Genomic DNA, 23,639 nt, shown 5'->3' on the forward strand with positions numbered 1-23,639 from the left:
CATTGTTCTTGTTTTTGGGTTTCCCTTCCTTTTCCTGCTTACTCATTTCCCCAAAGAACTTTAGACTCAACAGTCTACTTTAAGAGAAAAATCTCAATACTTTTTTTTTTGGTACGCGGGCCTCTCACTGCTGTGGCCCCTCCCGTTGCGGAGCACAGGCCCCGGACGCGCAGGCTCAGCGGCCATGGCTCATGGGCCCAGCCGCTCCGCAGCATGTGGGATCTTCCCGGACCGGGGCACAAACCCATGTCCCCTAGCATCGGCAGGCAGACTCTCAACCACTGCGCCACCAGGGAAGCCCTCAATATTTTTAATGGAATCACATTAAATTTCTTTATTAACTTGGGATGCCTTTACATTTGTTCCAGTCTACTTTTGCATCTTTGAAGAGTAAACATTTTAAGCTTATTCCTAAGTTAAAAAAATATATATTCTCTTGCAACTACAAGTGTGATTTCCACTCCCTTGATATCATCCAGCTAGTTATTCTTTGGATATATGAAACTATTGATTTTCCTTTATTAGTTTTTTATGCTGCTACTTTAATCAATTCTCTTAATTTTGGTTTTATTTTTAGAATGATTATCTTAGGGTTTCCTTTTATTCTATTACATTATCTGCAAACAGAGATCATGTTATCGCTTTCTTTCCAATTCTCACACTTCTTGCAGACAGGAAGATGGAAGAAGGCTGTCAAACCTAAATGTCCATCAACAGAGGAATGGATAAAGAAGATGTGGTACACATATACAATGGAATATTACTCTTCCATAAGAAGGATTGAAATTGGGTCATTTGTAGAGATGTGGATGGACCCAGAGACTGTCATACAGAGTGAAGTAAGTCAGAAAGAGAAAAACAAATATCGTATATTAACGCATATCTGTGGCTCTAGAAAAATGGTATAGATGATCTTATTTGCAAAGCAGAAATAGAGACACAGACGTAGAGAACAAATGTATTCATACCAAGGGGGAAGCGGGGGTGGGAGGAATTGGAAGATTGAGATTGATATATATACACTATTGATACTATGTATAAAATAGATAACTAATAAGAACCTACCGTATAGCACAGGGAACTTTACTCAATGCTCTGTGGTGACCTAAATGGGAAGGAAATCAAAAAAAGAGGGGATATATGTATACGTATAGCTGATTCACTTTGCTGTACAGTAGAAACTAACACAACATTGTAAAGCAACTATACTCCAATAAAAATTAACTTAAAAAGAAAGGCTGTCAATTTGGGTTCCCCTGAAGTCAGATCATGAAACTAGGACTTAGAAGAGGCAAATGTTTTGTTTTAATAATTATGTAGAGATCACTATTGCAAACTGAACAATGATGAAGCAGTTATGATCCATCCCAAAGCTACAGAATAATATGCTGAAAATATGTGGAATTGCTCCAGACAGTTAGGCAAAATCAAATATACTCTTATGCCTGGGCACCAGATTTATTCTTTTATATAGGCTTAATTATTAACAAAATATTTGTATTACTGTATTGTAATACTTAATACTGTAGTGTATTACTTAAATACACTAACGAATGGATAATTTTATGGTGCGCTATAGTATTCACCAGTATAAACTGACAGGGCTGGAATACGGTTGCTTCATATTGACTTCTGAAATCAGAATAAAAGCTAATCAATAAGGGAACCCTCTTGCACTGTTGGTGGGAATGTAAATTGATACAGCCACTATGGAGAACAGTATGGAGGTTCCTTAAAAAACTAAAAATAGGATTACCATATGACCCAGCAATCCTACTACTGGGCATATACCCTGAGAAAACCGTAATTCAAAAAGAGTCATGTACCACAATGTTCACTGCAGCTCTATTTACAATAGCCAGGACATGGAAACAACCTAAGTGTCCATCAACAGATAAATGGATAAAGAAGATGTGGCATATATATACAATGGAGTATTACTCAGCCATAAAAAGAAACGAAACTGAGTTATTTGTAATGAGGTAGATGGACCTAGAGCCTGTCATACAGAGTGAAGTAAGTCAGAAAGAGAAAAGCAAATACCGTATGCTAACACATATATATGGAATCTAAAAAAAAAAAAAAATGGTTATGAAGAACCTAGGGGCAGGATGGGAATAAAGATGCAGACCTACTAGAGAATGGACTTGAGGACACGGTGGGGGGGGGGGAAGGGTAAGCTGGGACAAAGTGAGAGAGTGGCATGGACATATATACACTACCAACCATAAAATCAATAGCTAGTGGGAAGCAGCCGCATAGCACAAGGAGATCAGCTTGGTGCTTTGTGACCACCTAGAGGGGTGGGATAGGGAAAGTGGGAGGGAGGGAGATGCAAGAGGGAAGGGATATGGGGATATATGTATATGTATAGCTGATTCACTTTGTTATAAAGCAGAAACTAACACACCATTGTAAAGCAATTATACTCCAATAAAGATGTTAAAAAAAAAAAAAGGATACCTCTTGATATCCCTAATGGAAAAAAAATGCTAATCAATATTACTTCTGTAAGGGGTGATAACTTCCTCCACAATTTTTATTCTCAAATAAAAACAGTTGAACTCCTTCCACTGACCTTGAAATGACTATCCCCATACAAAATATTCAACTGTTTAAACTTAACTATATAGAAACTGAAAAGAGAAAGTTGTGTAAAGACTTCCCAGTCTTTCAGCTCTTTTTTAATAGTTCCTCGGTAATATCAGAGTTCCCTAATCAGATACTCTCCAACAGATTGTCAGTTCCCTGATGGGGCAAAAATATTTATTGTTGAACAATAACAACAACAACAGCCAAAGCAACAACAGTGAATCTTTACACCAAATGAAGCTGTTAAGACAATTTAAAGGTAGGTCTAGATAAAAGGAAAAAAATGTGAATATTTACTTTAAAAATAATAATCCTTACTTTTGATGGCCTATCATGTGCCAAACACTCTTAACAACACACACAGCTACTCTTTGCTGCAAATAAAGTTTGAGAATCTTAGTCAATAAACTTTCTAAGATAATACAGCTAGAATATGGCAGAGCCAAGCATCAAGCCTGGATCTGACTTAACAGTTAAAACTTATTTTCCTAAAGCAAAAAAAACTCCAAGTCTATTTTTCTTCTTTTGAAAAATAATTTTTCCCTGGAGGCCATCAGAAAATAAAGAAGATAATCACTTATGTTTGAATGGATGTTGATTATTCTTTTGCAGGTAGTCCCAGGTTTACATCCTTCAGATCAGACTCAGGGAAATGAAAAATCTTCAGTATGGTTGACAGTTTTATGACTACACCACTTAGTCCCAATAGAGCACTCTTCCCTGAAAATTCAAACCCATTCGATGAACATGAACCTATCGTTAAAAAATTAATTTCAGAAGTTATCACAGGGTCATTCTTCTACAGTTAGATAGAAAATTAAACTCATATATCATCTATATATTCCCTTGGATTTATGGGAAAATTTTCAGGAACTCCTAGCTCACAGGAACAAAATAACTTTTTAATTAAGTATTTATACTCTTGCTTGAGAATTTTAAACCAAAAACAGATCTCTGTATATAAATGTGGAAGTTAAGGAATTGTACATCATGAAAATGATAAAGAAAATATTACTGAATGGTTGGGACTTCTGTAATGTTTGAGATTTTTTACAATTATCATGTATTAATTTGAGCAGCTGTACCGGCTGCCTCCGGGCTTCCTTTTATGTGGGAAAAAGAACTATTTTTAAAACCAGTGCTTTTTGAATTTTTGGTACACACAGACTGAGATAAACTTAACATTTTAACACTAGCTGGTGCTTATAATACCAGTAAATGTCTAGTGATGGGCATAATCTGGAGCACAGAGACACTGTATGGCTTGCTCATGTTGGAAGGAAAATCAACAAGCATTAGGCCGTTATCAGGGAAAGACTGTAGACACCAAACCAGGTTTCCAAGGACAGGGAAATACAAGGAAGTGCCATCCTGACTTGGGCATGGAAGTAGGCAGCACTGAAAGACTGCTCAGAGGGTGTTACACATCTGTCTGCAGGAAGTACTTGGTGGAAACCTCAGTGGAATCAAAAGAGAAAGAAAGAAAGAAAAAAGGAAAGGTTTTGGTTTTGTACAAATATGTAAAGCCAAGTGCGTGCCTGACTTGGCTATTGGTCAGTGTAAATGAATAAGACATAATGACTAGTTCTTGCAGATTTCTTTCCCCTGCCTATCAATATTTCTGCAAGGACTAGTTCTTAGCTGGGGAGGCAGGGATGTTCACTTTCTTGTCAGAGCTTGGGACTGTAGCTGTCAGACACCTATGTCAGAATTGCTCTCCTTCTTTAAGGCTGCCAAGCCACAGGGAGACTACCTGGAGAAGGTCACAGACAAGGGGCTTTCAATAAAGAGTAGACTAGATGATAGATTTATAAGGTAATTCTACTTGACATATCCTGAACTCTATTCACTGAAAACAGGGACTATATTTTATAACACTCATGAAATATTCACAAAGATGACCATATATTTAGGCCACAAAAACCTCAATAAATGTCAAAAAGCAGAAATAATGCAGATATAATTCTCCGGTCACGAAAGAAATCAACTGAGAAGACAGAAAGACCCTATCACATAAAATTTTTAAAATCCTGAGTCAAAGAGGATATCAAAACTAAAAGTGCAATTTAATTAGAAAACATTGGTAACATTACAAACCAATATCCAAGTAATACAGCTAAAGCCATCCTCAGCAGAAAATTAGCAGTTTCAGTAGTTACCTTAATAAATAAGAAAGAATAAAAATAAATGAACTAACCACCTAGCTGAAGAAGATAGGGGAAAAAATAATCAATAATCAAAAACGGAAAAAAGAAGAAATGAATTAAGAAATGTGAAAGAAAAAAATAATAAAATAAAATCCAGAGGAATGATAATCCTAATGAATAAATTTAACCAGTTAAGACAGATTAACCACTAGCTAACCTGATCAAGAATTAAAATTAAGAAAGCACAAATATACATAATAAAAAGAAAAAGAAAAGAATCACAGGAGACTATTTTTTTCGATTATCTGCAAATAAATGTGAAGATCCAGATGAAATGAATCATTTTTCTAAGAAAACACAGTTTACTAAAGTTGGCAAATGAAAAATCTAAACATTAAATATTAAAAACCTAAGAAAAAGGGAAAAATTGTTAAAATGGTAGGCTCCCGAAGAGCACCAGGCCCTGAGGGCTTCATAGGCTGATTTTAGGAAATTTTACAGAATAAACAGACTCTAATGCTTTTTAAACTGTTCCAGAGCAGAGACAAAAAGAGGAAAACTTTTGAATTCTAATAATAGTAGCATATGTTTGTTACCAAAAACAGACAGCAATAACACGAAAAGCAAGCTACTGACAAAAATCAGTTATGAATATTGATGCAGAAAATGTTTACCAAGTTTTAGCAAACTGAATCCAGCAGCAACTTAGAAGAATTAAAAGAAAACTAGTTCCCCCCACTCCCAGTATCATAAGAATGATTCAGTTTCATTTCCTACGTTAGGAAGTGGTTGGGTACAGTTGGTTGGCTCACTGAGCATCTATTTCAGCCTCTTTTTAGTGTGCCATGTATACTGCAGAGGCTGGGAAGCTCAGAACCCTCATTTCCCAGGCTCCCTTGGAGCTAGGTTCCTCAATGTAAATTATGTTTTGCTAATCAGATACACTTGTGTGAAATTCGATTTCAGAACTCATTTAAATAGGGGAAGACATAGTAGCAAGGCACACATTTTGCTGGGACACATTATAGCAGACATAGTAAAACTCTGGAGCTGACAGTTCTAGCATTAGTTTTCTGATTCAGAGGTGACAAATAACAAGGTGTGTTCTGGCAGCTAAGAATTCTGGTGGCAACTTCTCGTTCCCAGATCACATTAAGATGGTGTGTTCCTGGAGCTAACGGTGGGAGCATGACTTTCTACTGTGGCAGAGGGAGCAGGTCTCTTGGTGGGCCAGTTCTACAGTGTGGATTTGGGCGTTATTTCTAGAGAGCTTGAACCTCTAGCTCTCCACTGATTTATAAGCAGTTCACTCCGTGTATTAAATCCCTTTCTGTTTTCTGCAAGTGAACTCTGATTGATAAAACAGTTTAAAAGAAAGAAAAAATGTACAATTTTCTTCAAATATGCGGGAAAGGCATTTGATAAATTTCAGTATCCATAATTAATTTTTAAAAATCTTCATAAAATAGGAAAGATCCATATTTCTTAAAAGCCAGCATCATGTTTAATGAGGAAACATTAGAAGTATTCCCATTAAAATCAACAGCAATACAATTATGTCTACAGTCACCACTATTATTTAGTATAACTCTAGAGGTTTAACCAATGCAATAAGACAAGAGAAAGATATAAGAGGTATAAACATTGGAAGAGAGGTACACTTATTACTATTTATAGATAATTGTATACCTGGAAAACCCAATAAACTCAATTAAAAATCTGTTGCAAACAGTATGAGGACTTATGAGATGGATGGGTATCAAATTAGTGTGCAAAATTCAATTGCTTTCATCTATACAAACAACCAGTTAGAAAACATCATGGATATGTCAATTACATCTCAAAGTAAAAAAAGAAAACATAATGGAAATAAAGACCAAAATTGCAATAGCAAAAAAGAAAATATCTAAAAATAAACTGAAACATAGTGCTTAACAAAGACAACATTTTAAATTAGTAACTCTTTCAGAGAGGACTTACACAAAAGGATAAATTTCATACCCATGCATGTCTGAAAATGCTTTTATTTTGCTCATACCTGAAGGAGAGCCTGATTAGGTAGTGGACTCTAGATAGAAAGAAATTTCCCCTCAGAATGTTGAAGATATTGTTCTCTTGTCTCTTTTATCCAGTATTGCCACTGAGAAGTCCAATAGCAATCTGATTCTTGTCCATCTGTAGCTAATTTCTTGCTTTAATTTGGAAGCTCTTTAAAAAAACAAAAACAAAAGCAAATCACTTTGCTATTTATTGTCAGAGGTTTGAGCAGAACTCAAAGCCTGCCAAATCCAGCAGAGCACTGGAGTGTTCTCTCCATTACATCTGATACCATAATGCCTACTTAATGCAGAAAATATAATGCCAAAAGTGTAAGCAAAATTAATCTTCAACCAATTCAGCTCATATTCTTTAATGATTTCCTCCCAAAGACATTTGAGAACCTTACCTTTCCTAAACTACAGAGAACTGCATTTCAGTTTTTATCCACCAGATGTCACCTGAGAAACAATAAACAACAGTGGGGAGTCTATATTTGATTCTTTGCAAAAGAATAATATTTTCATCTTTTATGCATAAAAATTAGAATGTTCTTGTTAGGATATATCAGCAGTAGAGATATGAAGGCACATACCAGTTAAAACCCAAACAGAAAAGTAAAAACATTTACTCTCATATTCAGATTCTCAAATATAGTCAACTGACATTCAAGTCTTTTAAATAGATTGAGTTCCCCAAACTTTATACTAAATATAAGAGTTCTTTTTAGTGAAAATTGTTAGAACAGCTTTTAATACTAATTTCTACATGATGTAAACAGTTAAAAAACTCAACTACTCATACTAGAATGTAAGCCAAAAGAATAGATACTAGTAACTCTGAAGTTCACAAACTCATTTTTACCAACAGTCTCATTCAGTCTTCGATAATCTATTATCCCCTTGTGTGTGTGACGAGACTCCTTAAATGATCTACAAACCCTGTGTGATCTGGCCCTGACCACCGTTCTTGTTTCCCACTCTTTCTCTCCTGGTTCTCCAGCTACCCTGGGCTTCATTCAGATCCCCAAATGCGCCAAGTATCCCTTTGCCTATGTTAGCAGTGCAATCTAGAGTGAACCTCTAACCCTCCCTTTATCTTATTAGTCATGATCCTTCTGCACACGGTTTGAACGTCAGTTCCCAAGGAAGCCTTCTTTGGCCACCTCCACCCCTACCGAAATTTGGATCCCTTCCTTCATTAACAGTTGTCAGCATTTGATTTGATCCAGAGAGTAGCCTCCATGGGGCATCCTTATATCTTTACCATCTAGTCATGAGTAGTGCTTAATATTTACTTATTTATTTATATTTATTTGTAAATAAATAATGTTTAAAATTTATTTAAATAAAGAATTATTGAATATGGATTACAATGTTTGTACACCTCCCCTATTAGAATGCAAGTTCCATGAGGAATGAGCTTTGTTCTCCTCACTGTTGCATCCTTAGCCCAACACAAGCCCACTGCAGGCATCAATAAACATTTGTTAAATGGATCCATGAATAAATGAGTAGATATCTTCTACACAAAAAATTAGAACACATTTGGACACATATATGAAATGAGGATTAACTTTAGACAGGGCTGCCAAACATGGGAACAATTAAATGTCTTTTTTAACAGCTATTTTTGTCCACTGGCCAAGTGGTATGTGGATGACAAAAACACTGGTCACCTATGAGGCAAGTTCTAGGTGAAATTACACTTCACTTATTTTTTTTTTAGTAGAAATTTTGTTTCTTATCACCCTCACTCACTCACTTAGGAAACAAGAAAAAATGCAACACTAAATCCTTTCATAGGGTTTTCTTCTTTCCTGGAGAAATTACTGGGATTTGTCAATTAGAACAGTGCAGTGGAATTATTGACTATCTCTTAGGTGGGTGCAAGGGTGAAACAACTCTTCCACCCAGCCAAGGGCTTAGATGGGGGATTTTTCCAGGCACTGTCACAACATGGCATAGGGATCCTGAATGGAATTATTCAACCAGTTATTCCACATATATTAATCACACATTCAACAGCTTTCTTTAAGTTGAGTAATCATTATGTGCCAGTTATATTGATTTAAGCCAGGGCTACAAAGCCAAATGAGACATGGTCCTTGTCCCCAAGAAGCTTACTATCTTTTAGGAAAGACAGGCTTTTAGGGAAGACCAATAGCTGAAGTCCAGCATGGCCCACATAAATGCGATGTACAGGGTACCATAGAAATACACAGCTCAATGTAAATTAGATTTGGGTCGGGGGTCAAGACAGTTTCCTTAAAGAGGAGACACCCAAGATTAGTCTTCAAGGACAAGAAACATTTAACTGTAAAAATAAAGAAAAGGCAAACAGTTTTATTTTTTAAATAAATTTATTTTATTTATTTATTTTTGCCTGCGTTGGGTCTTCGTTGCTGCACGCAGGCTTTCTCTAGCTGCGGTGAGCGGGGATTACTCTTCGTTGCAGAGCACGGGCTCTAGGCACACGGGCTCAGTAGTTGTGGCATGTGAGCTCTAGAGCTCAGGCTCAGTAGTTGTGGCGCACAGGCTTAGTTGCTCCGCAGCATGTGGGATCTTCCCGGACCAGGGCTCGAATCCACGTCCCCTGCATTGGCAGGCGGATTCTTAACCACTGTGCCACCAGGAAGCCCCGAATAGCTTTTTAGAAGAGAAAATAACCTGAGGGGGGGCGCAGAGAAATGAGACACTATGGCTTGTTTAGGCAATTAGAAGAGAGTCAACTAGAAGCTAGGAGACTCTCAATGACAAGTTAATTCCTCCACCTCCACTCTCACAACCCAACCTCCCGGTGAATTTTTCTTCTTCTCTTTCTTTCTTTTTTGTTTGCGCATGAGGAAAAAATAGAGACAGGAGAAAAGTTTTCAACATGAGTGACAGTTATGGCAAACGCAGGTTTTCAAATCAGCACGAGCTACTATTACTGGTTTTCTAGAGAAAATAATTGAAGCTGGTCTTAGAGACCAGGCAAAGACTCTAGTGAGAATACACTGCAACTGCAAGAGATGCTCTTGTAGCCTGGGCTGCAAGAAACCACAGCCTAAGGGAAAAGCTGATGAGCTGCCACTTTCTAGGGAGGTATAATCTCAGGGAAACAAGAGTGAGGGGAAAAGGAGTGAGGCAGAGGCAACGTGAGGGACGCTTCAGTCAGCCTGTGGTTGGTAACGAGTATAGTTAATGCTCCATCTCATGCGATGTGTTCAGTAAGACCAGATAAGCTATTGCATCTCAAGGCAGCCCATCAGGAGAAGGGAAGGGAAAGGAATTTATCTGTCAGCTCTTTCCTGCTCCTCACTTGCCATTGGTCATGGGTCTGCCCTGTGGGGCATTAACTACCCTGGAAAGGCATGACTCAGTGTCTCCAGGCACCGAGGGGAAGCTGAGGTTATACTGCTTTACTGAAGTGGGCATCCGTCATGTTTTTTGGCTACTCATTATTTTTCGGCTTATTTTATATTTGGAGAATGTCCAAATATAGGGTCCAGGTTCTGTCAATCAGACCCACTTGACTGAGAACTCCATGGGGAAGTGAGCGAGGTACCTCACGCAATCCATTATGGCAGGTGGAGGGAGAAGCAGCACCTTCGAGAGAGACCATGACCAGAGGTCCTAGCAGTAGCCTCTAGGGTCCACCACTGGGGGCAAGAGATGAGCTGTCTAGGCCTAGGGACAGTGAGGTATCCCCTAGGACCATCCTCCTATGTAACCTGCATGTAGCTCCTGGTCTCAGAGCCTCCATAGTTGATTCTCTGGCCCTCACCAGGATTCTGAGAATTACTTAAAACCTTCAATAAAAAAATTATTTTTCCCTTAAACCAACTAGAATGTGCTTTGTTTTTTGTTTTCGTTTTGTAAATCAAGGACCCTGAAGGATTCATGCAGCCTAAAAATAAATTTGGGGTTGTCTTTAAATTATGACATACTTCTAATCCTAGATTTGCTCATTTATGTGAAACATGTCTCATTAATTTCTATTCCATATCCTACAGTCAAAGAATTCCAGAATCGTAGAAAAATCCTTTTAGAGACTATTATGTTTTATCACTCACCTTTGGCTTTGAGCAAATCTTCATATCACTCCCACACCCATTTGAGGGAACCGAGTTTCTCCTGAAATAAACAAACAAACAAAAGGTAGTTTATACTAGCTGAAATGTCTTTGCGTCAGCCATGCAGTGAGTAGGGCTGAGAGGGCACTCTTGGGAAATTTTATTTATGTGAGAGACAGGTGAAGGGCCTGCAGGCTGTAACCTAATTTAGTCAAAAACTTCTGGTAGAAAAAAATAGTGGCCTATAAATCAGTAATTTTCCCATAATATCTAGTGAAATCAGGTCACTATTTCCAGTGCTGAGTTTGTCCCCTGGTCTCTTAGCATTTAAATATGTCATGAATTTCCTTTTGATAGAGTTTATTAATAAATTTGTAGGAAAAACAAAAATTTAAGGCAAAACCCACAGTGAAGATCCATAGTGAAAACTATGTACTGGGACCAAATATCTTTGTCAGGCATCGTCAAAATAAGCCTGTCAGGGCTTCCCTGGTGGCGCAGTGGTTGGGAGTCTGCCTGCTAATGCAGGGGACATGGGTTCGAGCCCTGGTCTGGGAGGATCCCACATGCCGTGGAGCGACTAGGCCCATGCGCCACAACTACTGAGCCTGCACGTCTGGAGCCTGTGCTCCGCAACAAGAGAGGCAGCGACAGTGAGAGGCCTGCGCACCGCGATGAAGAGTGGCCCCCGCTTGCCGCAACTAGAGAAAGCCCTCGCACAGAAACGAAGAGCCAACACAGCCATAAATAAATAAATAAATAAAATTAAAAAAAAAAATAAGCCTGTCAAATGCCTGGAGTTTGTCCAGGGGATCTGCGCAGTTCACTTTAGGGAAATAGTCAAACAGCCCATAACGCTTTCTCGATTCAAATTCAAGTTCACCACACATTTCTCAACTGAGAGAGGTCCCAGTGAAGTGGTTGAGGGCTTATGGACTCTTGAGTCCGACCTAAATTTGAATCTAGATTCTCCCACTAATCTACTAGCTGTGCAAACCTTGGGCAAATTACTTCTCTGTTTCCGTCCATTTCCTTTACCTGTCTTGGTGGGCTGTCTGTGAGGTTTAAATGAGGTGATGGCTATAAAGCCCTCTGCACATGGCAGAGCCCCAGCAGTCAGCAAGTAAGGCCCTGAGTTTTCCTACACACGTGTGCTCCCCCTCAGAGACCCATCTCAGAGGAGCACTCCGTGGAGAACAGCAAAACGTATCGCTCCATGAAAGACTGTCTTTCTAATCTACCAAATAGATGAAAAGATTTTTTGATTTTATAAACTCCATTTACAAAATGCATTTAGTTACATAATTAGAGCAAATGCCCAATGTTTAATTTGTTTCAGTAAAATCTGGGCTCAATCCTCTTTCAATTCAATAAAAATAAAATCCTACTGGAAGACACACTTCTCATCTGTCCCACTTTGAAATTCTCACTCAAATCTGTGTCTCTGTGAAATTCTGAATTCTTGCTAGAATTAATGTTCCCTAAGTCTGCCCAGATCGATGTCCAATAATTTACATGAAGAATATTAAAGCTTGGTCAAGACTATAACTCTTTCAGACAGTTTGCTTGACATTTAAAACTTCCAGTTTTAAATCTGAAATTAAATTTCTTTCTTGATAATTGTTTGTCTCCCTTCGCTAGTATACAAGTCCTGTGAGAATCTAGAATTTCACCTGGTACATAATAGAAACTTAATGTTTCTATTAATAGAAACTCACTGTTGAATGAATGAATGAATGCATGAATGATGAATGAACCAGTAAGCTTTTTACCACACAACTAAAAAAATAATATCTGGGCTAGAAAATAAGATCTGTACTATGCTAAGCTTTTTTCATCTAAATGCACTGAGTTTTACAAGTAGTTTTAATTATTTTTAACTCTCCTCTCTTTTTCATTTCTAAAGTTAATCTAGAACCTTTCACATGTATGAACTGTGTACATTTTACCTTGTGTGAAAATTTAAATACATTTTCAATGATAACACCCATGTGCTATTGACAAACGAACTAGACATGTTTGGTCCTAAGAGAGATTCCTGAAGAACGGATGCCTGCTTTCACAGCAGCCTTATTTTGCCAGTATAGATAATTTAAGGGGCTCTTTAGATCTCTCATTCTGGGTGGAATGTTTGTCTAATTTTGGTAGTAGTACAAAAGAACTTCTGTTAGAGGTCTTTCCAAGGGTTAATGACATCATTTCTTCCATATGACAATCCAGTTTTACTTGTTGTGAAAATATTAGAGAACTACTCTCAGATACAAAATTGTTTTCCTGAATGGGCTTTTATGTGTTAATAACTTTTTCATATTTTTTTAAAAACTGGAAATGGAACGATTAACAAAAAGTTCAAAAAGTGTTTATAAGTGATTTTTGGTCTCTACTGAAAGAGGGACATGACCTTTTGACCACGATGCCAGAGGAAAAATTACCTGAAAGGAAAAATCACCTGCAGGCATTTAGGTGAACTCAACACTCAGGGACATTCCATTTGTCTGCTGGCTTTAAAGGCAGCTTGATGAAGATTAACGAGGAGGAATGGAATTGCTAGGTAAAGCACACTTCCATAGACTTTGTAAGCAGGAAAGTCCTGCCTAAACGGGAGGAGACAGGATGCATGTATCAGTAGATCACGTTTCGAAAGCACATCCCAAAGAGCTCTGCTTGACACACTCTCTGCTACTTTACTGCACTCCAACTACACCCTACTCTTTGACCTAGATTAATTTTCCCTAGAGAGTTATTTTTTTACCTCAGACTTTTTTGGTAAGTTGTGAGGTAAAAACCTTGCTGGCTCATTGATTCTTCACTGAACAACTATTCATTAAGCACCGATTATGTACAAGGGAAATTCCAGGCTATCACAGAGCCTGTATACTAATGGTGAAGGACAGTTATCAAGTAAGCAAATACATAAGATCATTTCAGTTAGTGAGGAGGGCTACAAACAGAATGGAACAGGAAGATGTGAGTGGGTGATCTTGAGAGAAAGTTGGTTAGGGAAGTGCCATTTGAGCTGAGACCCGAAACATAAGCAGGAACCAGCCCTGTGGAGATGTGGGACACAGGGTTCCAGGCAGAGAGGAGAGAGAGGAAAGCAAGTGCAAACAGCTCAGGCAGGAGCCTCTGGACGTGCTGGGAAGGAAAGAAGGCTTATGTGATGCGTCCAAGTGAGCAGATTGAGGTCAGAGAAGTAGCAGTGTAAGATCCTAGAATTCTGACTTTATGCTAAAAGGAGAAGTTGGTGGAAGATTTTAGTCAAGGGAGGGACGTAACCTGCTCTGTGTTGTCAAAGATGGAGCTGCATGCTACGTGACAAGTGGATCTATTTTAGCTTTATAATTTGGGCTGATCCCAATTCATCCAGGAGTTCTGCTGGGGTCAGTGTTACTTTTATTTTCTAGTTTTTGCAAATCCAGATTAGCTTCTGCTCTTTCTCCTTATTATCTTTAGACTTGACCTCCAGAAACAGCAGGGCGTTCTAGGTGATGACCTTTCCTAGCGCCAGAGAACATGACCATCATGACCTAGTATAGGAGAAAATCAGTCCATTGCCTCATGCTTTCCTAGCAAACACATTTGTTTGTCTGACCTGGAAAAGCTATGCTGCAACTCTGCCAAAAAACAAGAATTTTTGACAGGTCAGCTATACTAGATTAATCAGAGTGACTGTAGTTTTCCCTGAAAGTATAAACGAGTTCTACCAGGTTACTGCCCTCAGGACACAGGCCTAAAACATGGCTAGCTGTATAGGTTTTCTAAGTGAGAGACTTCACAATTATGACTGAAGGATAAACTACTTGAAGTATGAACTGTGCCAGCCCTCAATGGATGGTGCAAGCCTGTTCTCCAAGACTTCAGGGTCAACTTTAACAATAACAGTGACAACAATGGTCACCACTTCCTGAGCACTTAGTTTTCGCCAAGCATTCATCCAACTCAGGTGTTGGCAAACTTTTGTAAAGGACCAGACAGAAAGTGTTTTCAGTCTGTGGTCCATCTGGTCTTGTTGCTAGCGGAGCTCAACTTTGCTGCTGTAGTAAGACGGCAGCCACAGGTAATACGGAAGGAACGAGTCTGGCTGTGTTCCAGCGAAACTTAATTTTCCTGAACAGGGGTGGGGCCAGATGTGGCCCACAGGACACAGCTTGACGGCTCCTGATCTAAATGACTTACTGATGACCCGTGGTCTAAGTGACTTACACGTACTAACTTATTTGATCTTCAAAACACTCTATAGCCTTTAATTTACAAATGAACCGTGGCACAGAGGGGCCATGTAACTGGCTTGGATGGCACAGCTCATACCTTGCAGAGCTGAAGTTCACACCCACACAGAGTGACTCCAGGCACTGAGCACAGAGGCACCTCAAGTGTGCCACGGCCAGGACTAGCCCTGTGCTCAGTCGTCTACAGACTTCGTCAAAGTTTACGAGTTACCTGGATTCTTTACAAGATGCCTACCTCATAGAACTGTGAAAACCAAAATGCTGGGGGACGGAATGAACCAAACAGTACAATGCTTGCTTGCATCAGCACAGTGCTTCGGAGGAGTGGTCAAGTCACTCCACATTTCTGTGTCCTTGTCCTTCTGATGTAATATTTGAGGGATACCAGTGGTCTCTGGGTTACTGAGGACACCTGCGCCTGGATATGTGTGATCATCTTGGCAGTTCACAGAAGAACTGTAATATTAGCAGCCTAAGATTTCTGTACTTCTGTTTTTTCCCCTACATATTTCATGTGATTATTGTGAAGATCAAATAAAAGGGAAAGAAATATAGAGAGCTGTGGAGAATAAAGAATTTCTGGGATAACAGAAATTCGGTAGCATAAACTATACGCCCAGTGAGACATTTTATGCTTCATTTTATTTCTCTAAAAATATGGATAAGTATGTGTGCTCTTTAACAGCCATGCTGGGGAACGCTCCTGAATTTTTAAGAGATTAATAGACATATCTGGAGTTAGGTACATGGGGAGGTCTTAAATACCCTTTACCCAGTTTACTCCAACTGTATCATCTGCATAGCTATAGTTCGATACCAAAGCCAGGAGACTGACATTGGTAGAATACACAGAGCTTATTCAGTTTCACCAGCTTCACATGCCCTTATGTGTGTGTGTGTGTGTGTGTGTGTGTGTGTGTGTGTGTGTGTGCGCACAGCTCTACGCAATTTTATCATACGTATAGATGAATGTAACCACCACCACAATCAAGACACAGAACTGTTTCATCAACACAAGGCTGCCTCATGCTACTCTTTTATAGCTATGCCCTCCTTCCTTAACCCCTGGCAACCAGTAATCTGTTCTCCATCATTCTAATTTTGTTATTTCAAGAATGTTACACAAATGGAGTCATACAGTATGTAATATCATATATTTTGAGATTGGCTTTTTTACTCAGCATAATTCCTGTTGTGTATAACAATAGTTGGGTTTTTTATTGCTGAGTATGGATGGACGACAGTTTGTTTAAGCACTTAGCCACTGCAGGACACTTGGGCTGTTACCAGTTTGGGGTTATTATGGATAAAGCTGCAGTGAATATTCATGTACAAATTTTTGTGTAAACATAAGTTTTCATTTCTCTGGGATAAATGCCCCAAAGTACAATTGCTGGGTCATGTGATAAGTGCATGTTTAGTATTAAAGAAACTACCCAACTGTATTCTGGAGTAACTATAGCATTTTATTCCTATTTGTTTTTAAAGCGTACATTAAATAAGAAAACTCTTTTGTTATTCAGTATTAGCTACAATGTTTACGATTCATATTTTAAAAACTTAAACCGTTTACTTTGCCACCTCATAAATTACAAAGTTAACCTTATATCAGATCTATTTTTAACTTAAAATCCACCCAATGATGGAAGAGAATGTAATCCTCTTCATGTCCCTACTACTGAATACACTTTATGCAGTTCATCTTTATTGATGTTTCCCTCTCTAATCTTATAAAAACAAGACAGTCTCCGCAGCACTCAAGAACATGTTTTTCTCCTCTTTTTACAAGAGGAGAGTATAAAGCAAAAAGATTCTTCCAATATCCTGTAGTTTAAGAGCAGAAAATATAAGCTCTTATTGAGTTGACTTAAAAGTACATTTAAAAAAACACAGAAGTTGATTTTTATCCCTTTTTTTCCCTTTACATTTTCATGTAGGTAGACCAAAGCATGAAACAGGAGAAACTTCTTTTTCTAAAAAAAAATCAAAAGTAAAGGTAGAAGTAAAGGTAACATTCTATATATAAAGAACAAACAGAAATGAGGGCAGCCGAGGTGACACAATTTCATGGACTGCAGAAGAAAAAAGAGTCGATGATCTCAGCTGCAATATTAATGACTCAACTGACAGGTTTTTGTGGAGAACCCCATGATATGCCAGACCCTGCGCTAGGTGTTGTAGGGACATGGAAGTTTAAAAATATAGGATAAGAAGTATAATGCCATCCAAACACTTCCTGTCCAGCTGGGAGACACATGGTCCCACATGAAGAGACTGGAGAGTGAAATAGAACAGCATATACTTAATGGTAATAGCTGGCACTTACACTGATTGTGGGCCAAACACTGGACAGAGAGCTTTGCATGTTACTCGTTACTCAGTCCTCACAACAACCCTATGAGGTTGCTGTCATCACTCCCATCTTACAGATGAGGAAACTGAGGCTTGGAGAGTTAGTGAAAATATCACATGTCATTTACCACAGTCTGGTTTTCCATGTTTACTGAAAATGTCCCTCTCATGTATATTATCTTTCCTGCCCCAAGAATGGAGTGAAGAGATCCTCTCTCTACAAATGTGTGTCCTGAGCTGGGATGTGGCTGCAGGGCACAATCTCCTTTGGCCAGACGTGGCACTGAGACTCATTCATATCAGCCACTGCATATTGAATTCACCTGAGCTTCAGGAAGCAGGAATTAGAGCCCAGATCTTTCCCATTCCAGAGAACTTTTTCTCCTTCACTGTTGTTTTCTATCTTTCTTTTGGCCACAGAACCCCATTTTCAAACATTTTACACTGAAGAAAAGGAAAAAATAATTGCTTTGCTTGAAGAACAGGGTTGGGGAGGGGCCAGAGCCCCACCTACTCTCACCAATTCCCTCCACTGGAGGCCTCCAAGGGGCTCATACTGAAGCAGTTACTATATGAAGCCCTGCTGACTTTTGACTCTCCTTTGAACAGAAGAGGCACAAAAGTATTACCTGTTGGCCGCAGCGGGATGAGAGTCCTGGTGAGAAGAGAAATGGCACCCCGGCGAGCAGATGAAAGAGCCTCCCCCTCACTATGTGGGATTTGGAAGGCCTTGGTGCCCACAGAGTCCTGCTTCACCTGCCCCTCACCTGCTTGCTGACACCAGGATGCCACAGTTACAGCACCAATGATCAAATGCAAGTACTTTTAAAGGGGTAAAAGTTTAAGCTATTGTCAGTTATTTGCACCTAAATCTAACAAAGAACCAAAGTTTTTTAACAGGAGACAGAAGAAAATGCAGAGAAAGAAGACAAAGATTGCTCAAACTGGGAAGCTGGGGGCTAAAAAAAACTCTCTTTACTTCACAACGTTGCTGAGATCCAGCCCTGAGTGTGGAGTTTGTGGCCAGAAACCTTCCTGCCAACTGAAGCAGGTGAAATCCTGTCACAGCAGATGCAGCTCAGGGCACAAAGCAGCTGAACAAAGCATTTGCTTGGACTCCCGTACAGGACTTTTAAGCAGACAGAATACAAACGTTCAGATTTGAGAATGTGATATGAAACATGAGGTCATTGAGCTGCTCTTCAAAAGAAGCAAATCTTTTAAAGTAGATTTTTATTGCTTCCAAAATTATTGTGTTCTTTGGAGGCTTTCTTTCCTACTTTGGCACCATGTGGTTTTCTTTTGATTTCTTAGATTAAAAGAAAATGATAAATATATTCAACGTTTAAAAAACAAGTCCCAAATTATACATTTTCAAGAGAGGGAACTTTCACCCTTGCACTTCTGATGTAAGTCTTTGATACTCTGCCAGGATTTGACTTCGAGCCATTAATCCATTAGGATGATATAAAAATCTATGTCCTCTGCCCCCATGACCCACGCATTCAACCAAAAAAAAAACTGGCGTGACAGATGATGTTTCACAGAGCCCACTGGCAAATTTCAGGGTCAGAGATTTCCAAAAGAGGAAAATTTCCTAGAGAGTTTCTATGTAAAGATTCTTAGCAAGTCTTTCCCTTGTGACAGTTCTGAACCACTCATCTTCCCTTATGCAGAGCTGAAAGATCAGAACAAGATGTCAGACTGAGCACACATACCTACCTCTCTAAATCTTTTCAATTAACAGGATACATATTTTAAAAATAAATAATAAAGTCATGCTAAAAAACAAGGACTGCCACTAATGGACTAGACATTTTGAAAATTCCCTGAAAGACAGCGAGAAGACAGGGTTGGCTGATAGAGGACACTGCTGGAGAAGGCAAGTGTTCCCGGATCACAGACGCTGGGTCCCAGATACAGGGACACGAGGGTCACACAACGCTGGGAGTACATAGTGGTACAGGCGTTACTGGTGGCAGCGTGGCCGTATGGGTCAAACATTTTAAATGTGCATGATTTTCAAACCAGAAATTAAACATCTAGCTAGTTTCCTTAGAAAAATATATATATGTGCCCAAAGAATACAAAGATATTCATTATAGTAATGATGGAGTTATGATATATGCATGTGATATATTCACAACAGTGGAGAAAAAAACTGTACTGACATGTAACTATCATGTACTAGTATGTAAAGGTCTCCATGACATTGTGCTAAGTTTTTAAAAAGTTTTTTTAAAGTAGTAAAACAACCCATAAAACCTAATTCCACTTACATTAAAATTTTCAATGGACATTTTTCTATCTGTAGATCTATAAATATATATATGTGTATTTATACAAATGGATATAAAATCATCTGGAAGGACATATAGCAAACTGCTAGCCATGACTGTCTTCTTCTTCTGTATACCTCTACATACTTTGAACTTTTAAGACAAATTAGAATATATTCTTGTTTTATGTAAATTTTTTAAACATTCAAGTTTTGGGAACAAAGAGGAAACCAGATATTTCAAACATCCAAGGCACCAGATTTAATGAAGTGCTAATTAGTAGTTCATTAGTCAAGTAAACATACAACTTCTCACTGCTTATTTTGAGTCTCACAGCTTTTTTTTTCTTTTTTTTTTTTTTTTTTTTGCGGTATGCGGGCCTCTCACTGTTGTGGCCTCTCCCGTTGCGGAGCACAGGCTCCGGACGCGCAGGCTCAGCGGCCATGGCTCACGGGCCCAGCCGCTCCGCGGCATGTGGGATCCTCCCAGACCGGGGCACGAACCCGTGTCCCCTGCATCGGCAGGCGGACTCTCAACCACTGCACCACCAGGGAAGCCCCTCACAGCTTTAAAAAATTGGTGTGATAGAAGTTACAGCTAGGCAGGGACGGAGTTCTGGCTCTCACTAGGCCTCCGTGGGTACTTCCCTGGCTGGGAGGGGTTGGAAGTCCCTTGCTCCACTGATACTGACTGGGGAGGGAGGGAGTCTCATTACCACTGGGTGGTGGTGACTGACTCCCTGATGCCACCCCGGTGGGAAGGAGGAGGAGGAGTGCCTTGTTACTGACCCTGCCAGGCCCCCGCATGCTCTCACCTGACACCGGCCAAGGGAGGGGCCTGTTACTGTCAGACAGGGATGGCTTCCGACCTGGCCTTTTCTGACACCATCTCCTTCCAGCCTGCTGAGGGTAGAAGTCTAGGCTCCCCACTTAACTTTGGCTGGGTGTCTGGCTAGAGGAGAGTGGTTATTATCTACAGGGTTTCTGTCTTACTAGGCTGCCCTTTTCCGGGTCCTTTGGTTAGAGAGTGCTGGCTTTTGTTGGGCTTTTCTTGTGTCTGCAACCACTGGCTTTCCTGGGTGGCTAGCTTCTTTAGCTCCAAGTCAGGGATAAAGGAGGCAGAAGGAGAACCCAGAGAATTAAACACCAAGTTGTTCTGTGGGTTCCTCTGTCCGTGGACGGTCTGCCTTCTCTCGCCACCTTTCAGATTATTTTAATTTTTGTTTTTATATATAATGTCTAGGGTTCTTAGTTGCACTTAGTGGGAGGAATAAAGAAAAGTATGTCTACTCCATCTTTCTAGAAGTGGAAGTCCACTTTTTCCTCTTAAAATGTTCTCTAGGGGGCTTCCCTGGTGGTGCAGTGGTTGAGAGTCCGCCTGCCGATGCAGGGGACATGGGTTTGTGACCCGGTCCGGGAGGATCCCACATGCCGCGGAGCAGCTGGGCCCATGAGCCATGGCCGCTGAGCCTGCGTGTCTGGAGCCTGTGCTCCGCAACGGGAGAGGCCACAACAGTGAGAGGCCCGCATAACACACACACACAAAAAAAATGTTCTCTGTTTTAATTTACAAAAAAAAAAAATATGTTTACTCTGACAAGTGAAACAATAAAAATATGTATAAGGAAAACAGTAATATAAACTGCCTCCATTACCCCCCTATTTCTACCCCCCTTTCCAAGATAACCAATGTTCATGGCCTGGGGTGTATTCTTTTCACCTATTTTTTCCATGTTATTGCAAACATATGTAAACATAAGTATGCACTTTTGTTTCTCTAAAAGTGGTTTTCTACTTGTCAAAGATAAGCAAGCTTCGCATTATGTTGACGTTTAGAAATTACTGGAAACACTATTATGAAAAAACAGTGGAGGGGAAAAAGCAAAGTGAACTGCTGTCGAAAATCGCAGAAGATACTCTGTGCTTTCATCGTGTGGGAGAAAAACAGGAGAAGAGAAAGGAAAAAGAGAAAGGAAGACAATATCTGGCGATTTTTCTGAGAGTTTATATATATAACTGAAGTGATTAAAACAGGTACAATTTACATACTCTTCTGCACCTGGAATCTGATCCTGGGATACACTAAAGAAGGGGCTGCCCAGTGAGTAGACTACAGGAAAGATGCCCGTGAGTGTCGCTCGCTGTGTGAGTGCCCAGGGGCCACGCTGGACCAGGCCCTAACAGAAGTGTGTCTTCCTTCTCTCAGGTGAACACCTCCCACTGCCACCCCCGGGGCCCTGAGGGTCCTGTTTGCTCACGGGAGAAAACCCCTCCATCTGCACCAAATCCTCACAGCTCAGGACCTCCGTCCAACCAGAGGGGTGGTGGAGGGGAGCTCTGGCACCTCTGCTTTAGGGAATGAGGCTGAGCAGGCTCAAGACCACAGAGCCAGGACAGAAGACAGTGGCCTCCCTCCCCACCAACACGTGTGATGGGGGTCTTGATACCTAAAGGGGAAATGAAACTTTTCCCTTTTCTCAGAGACAGTCTGCTCGGCACGATGTCAATTGATCTTTAGCGTCCTGTGGCTGCAGGAAAGAAGGAGGCCTGTTTTCCAGAGCCCAGGTCTGAGGGGGCTCACATAACATTATTGTCAGCTCCCTCTGAGGGTTCTCCAGCTGGGGGTGAGGCTGGTCCTCCTGACTCTGACTGACAGCAGCAGTGCCTCCTCTTCCCCACTTTTATTCAAGTCACATGGTCCACTGAAGGTCTGGCCAGGAGAATGGGGGTTGACTGCACACTGTTGGTTAGATAGTGGCTAATGGCAGAGGTTCTACAGCCATACTGCCTGCATTCCAATCCTGGCTCCAAGCCTTGTGAACTGTGACCTTGGGCCAAGTCATCTATCCTTTCTCCTCCTTGATTTACTTCTTCGTAAAATGGATATAATAGACATAGGCCAACATGAGGATGAAGTATTTAAATTAGAACAAGGCCAGGCACATGATAAGTGCTCCTAAAGTATCAGCTGGTTATTGTCATCTGGTTTTCTCCAACCCAGTGCTTTTCACAAACGCACAGAGAAATTGTGATGCATCTTAAAGATGCAGTTACGGCTTTCTGTGTTTCATCAATCTCCTTTGATAATTTCTGTACAGAGGGAATATGAAGTGAGACAAGTCAGTGACCATGGTGGAAAGGGTTGGGGAAGTGATCTCTGAACAGTGAGTCTGAGAGTGGGAGGGAAGAGATGGACAGATAGCTGGACAGCTATATCTAAGTAAGGGCAAGGGAAAAGAGGTATGTACAGTAAGTCACAGTTGTCTTACAGACCGAAAATAATTGGTAAACGGTGTTCTGTTTCATTTAAAAATACTGTAGGAAAGCTTTTGGATCAGCATCTCTCATAGCATCTATCACGTCCCTTGTGATAGAATTTGGGAAGGTGGTGGAAGAAGGCTTTTCTTTCCTAGGAAGGTGTTGGGGTGTGACGTTGCCTACGTCAGAGACAGAGAAGAAAGGTTCTTCTCCCTTCTCTGGCCTGTAGATCAGCTTCCTCCTCCTGGTGAAGAAAGTCAACCATTCCATTTTACTGTGTCCATGTTCACCTCCAAATTTAGGGTGGCCTGGAGATTTCAGGCCTCCAGGTCACACAACTCCTCTCAAATAATGACTCGATAAAGAGTAACACTGTTTTCAGTTTTGTATCTCTGAGTGTTGCCTTTTAATTTGATTTGATGATTTTTCCTCCTCCTTTAAATACAGCCAGGTTAATTGGGTGTACTGTTTGAAGCCAGGCTCAAAATAGGAGCAATTAAATTCATTAGACCTTTGAGAGATAAATTAAAATATACTTTTTTTTTTTTCAAGAAATGGTACAACAGCTTGAAACCTGATTCACAGTTACCTTCCAATGTTCTCAATATTATGAGATGATCTAGGCGTTCAATCTTACAAAACTATTTATACCTCACTGTCCTGAAGCAAAGGAACTTCTGCTGCTGAAC

This window comes from Lipotes vexillifer, unplaced genomic scaffold (genome assembly GCF_000442215.2).
Source record: "Lipotes vexillifer unplaced genomic scaffold, Lipotes_vexillifer_v1.1 scaffold91, whole genome shotgun sequence".
Taxonomy (NCBI): Eukaryota; Metazoa; Chordata; class Mammalia; order Artiodactyla; family Lipotidae; genus Lipotes; species Lipotes vexillifer.